This window comes from Vanacampus margaritifer, chromosome 1, assembly GCF_051991255.1.
Source record: "Vanacampus margaritifer isolate UIUO_Vmar chromosome 1, RoL_Vmar_1.0, whole genome shotgun sequence".
NCBI classification, from domain to species: Eukaryota; Metazoa; Chordata; class Actinopteri; order Syngnathiformes; family Syngnathidae; genus Vanacampus; species Vanacampus margaritifer.
This window is the reverse complement of record NC_135432.1, coordinates 57,639,255-57,645,324: the sequence shown is the minus strand read 5'-3', so window position 1 is coordinate 57,645,324 and position 6,070 is coordinate 57,639,255.

The window sequence follows — 6,070 nt, the reverse complement described above, 5'->3', positions numbered from 1 at the left end:
AAATGGGTTAAGTTGAAAATCGGTATGTGAGTGGCCTTCTTTAGATAAGAACAGAAGTTGAAAGCAGGGAACTTAATTGAGGCAGACTCATTACACAGTTGAGACACAGCTGAGGGCAAAACAAAGCGGCACAATATATGTATTGTAGGAAATGAATTTTGGATGGTTGTTATTATCCGGAACTACATAATGAGCACCCCCCCCCCCACCTCATTAAATCATACATGATAAATTATGGTTAGTAGAAAAGTGGCAGGACACAGTTTTTAGTGATAAAACCTTGGAATTACAATTATAATCTCTATTCAATAAGCAAACCAAGGCCACCTGAGTAAAACAAATATTGTAACAGCGTAGCTATTATTATAACATACAGTAAACGTGGACACACATTGTGAGGCAATCACGGCACTCTACTAGAGCGCCAATTGTCATTTGCACAGTATGTAAGATCGTCTTAAACACTGGCACAGTGAGCTCGTTGAAAGCAGGTGTCAAAAATTGAATTCATCTGAAAAAATGTAAACATTCCTCATTAGATACTGCTGTTTTGGTTAGCAACGGAGTTGTTTTTAATTAAATGTGGCCCACACATATTCGCTGTTTTCACCCCCAATATTTTTTATTTTCTTTTTCCCCCCTTGGGAAGCCAACTCTCGTTTTTAATGGAAAATGCATATTAAAGTTTTATCAGCATTTTTTTATTTTATTTTTCATATTTTTTCCCCCCAAATGCATTTTAATGGGTTTTAATTACCGGTAAATGTGGATTTTTCCTGCTCCAAATTCAGTCCACTGTATTCTCACCTCTTCTCTTTGATGATTGGTTGAAGAAAAATCACAGTCTTGGACTGTCTCATTACGATAATTGCGGTGTCCATTTTCACTTCCAGGTCCTCGTTTTATAATGGACTTCTGTTCCTATGGCACCGACATTAAGCTGAACACACGATAGTCTGTCACTGACGTGCTCGCCCACGAAGTAGTAAAGTCCTATTTCCAGTAAATATATGAAATATGAAGGCCTTAAATATAAAAAAAAATGAAAAACAAGAGGTTTGGCAGTAACTGAGCATGCCTGTTTGTAAACATAAATTTGTAGTCTTTTGTGCTCGATTCGAAATCTCAATAAAAAACAAAATGTTCCTCTGTAACGTGTATTTTCTGTGTTGTACGCACGCCATTAAAAACGGACATGTCTGTACGCGTCAATCTAACACGCAGACATATTTCATTGTAATGCTTGTCAGGTAGGATTCAAACGCGGCCCTCCAAAAAGCAATCACAGCCATCTGTGCTGAAAAATACATCGACGGCTGCGCTGCATAAACATCTCTATGGGCTGCCAGCAATGGAGAGATTTGAAATTGGCAAAGTATGAGGATCTCTGTACTTTACACCTACAACCCCCTCCCCATTAAACACATCCACACACTTATTATCACTTCTCAGCTTGGGGCGTAATTGACTACAGGCTGCCGTGTACGTGCCCCAAACTTCAATCCGTAGATATGAGCTCCTGTGGCCCCAGCCCTGCATGGCAGCTCATCATTATACAAAGTGAGGAAACGGGTTCTTATCTTTGCTCCTCACCATCCAGCGTGACACATGCTGCTAAGAATATTTTTCTGCTTTAGTCAGTATGTGTACATAGACTATGTGTTTGTTTGTGCCCATTTAGAAGCCATAGCCCAAACCATAAGTGATTTCACACCTGCTTTAGGTGGACAGAAGTAGTTTTATAAAAAAATAATAATAATAATAATAATTAAATAAAAATAAAAATAAAAATCTAAAGCTTTGCTGTTGCACTACAAGTGATATTAGCATTAGCTGCTGTGTGCGATGCCGACGTCATTGTTTACAGGTTGGATGTCAGCTCATTAGCGCGCTCCAGCTTTGCCTTTGCACAGGTTTCGAACCCCCATCACAGTTGTCAGATTGTCATCAGGTCAAAGGGCCGTGACCACCAGAGTTGGAAGCGCATTGTTAAATCCTGATTGATTAATGGCATGTCACGCGGCGGCACCTGTTCCCACATAGAAATCGCAGCGCAGTATGTATTTGTTCTCGGATTATTCTTTCCGTCTGACTCCCCGCAAGCGACGTGGTGGAAATCTGGCTTTGCTTTAATGTGAGGAAGGGGGAAGAGTGTGGAAGTGAGGCGGTTTCAGTTATTTTCTTGACGTATATGAGCTTTGGGAGTCTGGGTTGGGATTTCGGGTGAACTCATTAAAATGCAGTGGAACCTCCAAGTTGAACTCAATCTGTTCTCTGATGCTTGTTGACATCTGTTTTGATCGGATTCCAAAACCAAATTTCTCCATTTTGATGAGTTTTATTTAGAATATTTCATTTAGGTAGCACAGTGGATTAGCATGTCACGAGAGGTATGGAATAGGACCCAAACCCAGACAAGAGTTGCAAAACAGTCTTTATGTTAAAAAATACAAAGTAACAACAGAGAGTAGGGCTGGATTCAGATGGCCTTGAAGGAAATACTTGGCGGCAAAACCTTGACTGAGAAACTCACAGATCAGGGCTGGAAGCACGTAAGCAACTTCGAATACAGCCTAGAGGGCCACAATCCTGCATGTTTTAGATTTTTCCGTTCTGCAACGCATCTGATTCAAATAATTAGGATTGTTATCCTAGTCATTTGAGTCCGGTCCTCGAGGCCCACTACCCTGCATGTTTTAGATGTTTCCCTTCTCCAGCACACCAGATTCAAATCACCCTGATAAAGATCCTGATCATTTGAATCAGGTGTGATGGAGGAGGGAAACATCTACAACATGCACTATAGTGGCCCTCAAGGACCAGATTTCAGTTATCATAATGGCCCCCAAATGTAAAAAAGGTTAGCCCAGGGGGTGTCCAAATCTGGTCCTCCATGGCCAATATCCTTCATGTTTTATATGTTTTCCTCCTCCAACACACCTGATTCAAATCCCCCTGATAACGCTCCTGATCAAATGATGAGGATCGTTATCAGGACTTTTATCAAGGTCATATGAATCCAGTCGTCGAGGATCACTATCCTGTATGTTTTATGCTTCCCTCCTCCAACACACCTGATTCAATTCACCCTGATAAAGATCCTGATCATTTGAATCAGGTATGTTGGAGGAGGGAAACATCTAAAACATAGAGGATAGTGGCCCGCAAGGACCCAATTCAAATGACCCTGAAAACGATCCCGATCATTTGACTTAGGTGTGATGGAGGTGTGATCCATCATGTTTTAGATTCTAAAACATGCAGGATAGTGGCCCGCAAGGAGCGGATTTCAGTCATAACAGCCCTCAAAAGCATTGTTTAACTCAGAGGTGTCCAAATCTGGCCCTCAAGGACCACTATCCTGCATGTTTTAGATGTTTCCCTCCTCCAACACACCTGATCCAAATCACCCTGATAATGTCCTGATCAAATGATGAGTATCGTTGTCAGGATTTTTATCAGGGTCATATAAATCCTGTCGTCGAGGATCACTATCCTAATAAAGATCCTGATCATTTGAATCAGGTTTGTTGGAGCAGGGAAACATCGAAAACATGCAGGATAGTGGCCCGCAAGGACCCAATTCAAATGACCCTGATAACAATCCCGGTCATTTGAGTCAGGTGTGATGGAGGAGGGAAACATCCAAAACATGCAGGATAGTGGTCCTCAAGGACTGAATTTCAGTCATCATAATGGCCCTCAAAGGTATACCTTAACTCATGGGTGTCCAAATCTGGTCCTCTAGGGCCAATATCCAACACAGCTGATTCAAATGACCCTGGTAATGATCCTGATCTGAGGTCAGGTATAATTTTGAGGGCCGTTACAATTTTTAAATTGTTCAAATACATTAATGCCTCATCTTATTATTGAATATACCAAAAAAAAAAAAAGATGAATAACTTATTTTGAAATCTGACATGATAAACAAATGGTTCAACTATTGTTTAAAAAAAGATGACCCGTTACGAGACAATAAGCGCCACAACATCACACCGAGTGGTTCTTGAAATCGTTCCAGTCAGTCACAATCATTTAGTGTTGTTGATGCACAACAACCGAAAAGGCACATGGAAAGAATATCGAAGGTGTTCATTATTCAGGAGGAGCTGCGAATCCGTGGCAATCACATTAGCAGATAAACAGCGAGGGCCAAGGAACACACCTATGAGTTCCCCCGGGAGCGCTCCCAATTAACACTCCAGCTTTCTCCCTTACTGTGGAAGGGCGCGAGGCACAGCAACACTTATTCATCCTTGTGTCATGTTTTTTTTTTTTTTTTAAAGAAACACAGTCAACATGCAATTTAATTTGCGTTGACGCTTCGATGAGTGTTATTGTTTACAAGATTCACTCCACGTCCTTTCTGACGATAACGTCATTGTCATTTGATTGGAGTGATTTTCTTGTTGCTCTGCTTTCTCACTATCTCCCTGCAGGCCTTCCAGCGCCAACATCCTCCATGTTTTATTTAACATGAGCTTGTGGCAATTACCAGTTGTTGAATGGCTTCTACTTTCTCTGGAGCATGCGTGTCCAAACTTTTTCCTCCGAGGGCCGCATACAGAAAAATGAAAGGATGTGAGGGTCCCTTTGGAATTCTTTACCTTTTTTTTTTTTTTTTTTTGAGGTCAATTTTTTCATATTGTATGTAAAGTGTGTATATATTAAAACTCTTTGACTGCCAAAAACGTTAAATGACGTTTAGTAAAAACCTACGGAGGGCCGCCAAGGACGTTAAAAGACGTTCTCCAATTTTTATTTTATTTTTTGGGGGGAAACGGGTGGAGGAAAGCCTTGGCCAGCTGTGGTGAAAGTTTCAAGCATATCTAGTTTGCCTAATGACTATTTTTGGCCCCTAGATGGCAGCAATGACTCTCTTTTGACAAGATTGGGTAGGCGTCAGTAGAAGACGTGAGGCGGAGCTAGAGGGGACAATGGCTGGGGAAGGGAAGAGAACATGGCGACCGGTTGCAAGCAACTCACGCGCGAGCATTTTTTTTCAAAGACGAAAAGCATCGACCAACGCTAAAGAGCACATTGATGACGACGATGATCATCATCGATGATGATGATGGTGACTCCGAGGTTGGAAGCGTTGACGCGGCAGTAGAAGACGTGAGGCGGAGCTAGGTGGCTGAAGAAGCGAACAATGGCGACCGGTTGCAAGCAGCTCACACTTGGGATTTTTTTTCAAAGACGAAAGGCATCGACCAACGCTAAAGAGCACATTGATGACGACGATGATCATCATCGATGATGATGATGGTGACTCCGAGGTTGACGCCGAAGTTGGAAGCGCTGACGCGGCGGCAATGACGACGTCATAAAGGTTCACAGGTTAGCGATGCTAACACCGGAAAACGCGGAGCACAACCGAGCACGCACAGGCGGACGTCCAATCGGACGACGAAGAGTGCCCCGAGTCCAATGCATATTCATCGGAGGAGTGGGTACAGTCTGCTACTTGCTATTCCCCGGAAAAAAAGGCCATCAAGAAAGTGTAACGTCTGCACGCGAAACGGACAATCAAAGTGAAACGTATCTGTTGTGCAAACCCTGCTCCGTCTCCTTGCACGCAGGGCAGTGTTACAAAAAGAAAAACTGTATTTGAAACATCCACATAATTGTAAATAGTACCACAGTTGCACACATTTGTAAATAGTTTGCGAAATTGTTTTGTCAAATTGTTACACTGTTTAATGGAAATAAACGTATTTTGCAATCTAAAAACACTTTTTCATTGTTGGTGGTGGTGTATTACAGAAGTAAAGCACTATTTAGGTGTTTGTGGCATCATTCATGGACAAAAAGAAGTGTAGAATTCACTAGAGTGCATGAAATAACATCGTTTCACAAAAAGCTCTTTTTCTCCGCTTTTTGTTTCAAAACAGAGCATTTCGGTGAAACTAACCATTTTCTATTGTTGATTACTGAAGAACGGAATAAGGTAGAAACAAACCTTTTGGATTTTGCTGCTTAACTCATATTCCACTAACGTAATATTAACTCATTCACTGCCATTGACGGCTATAGACGTCAAAAATTAATTTGAATTATTTCTGTT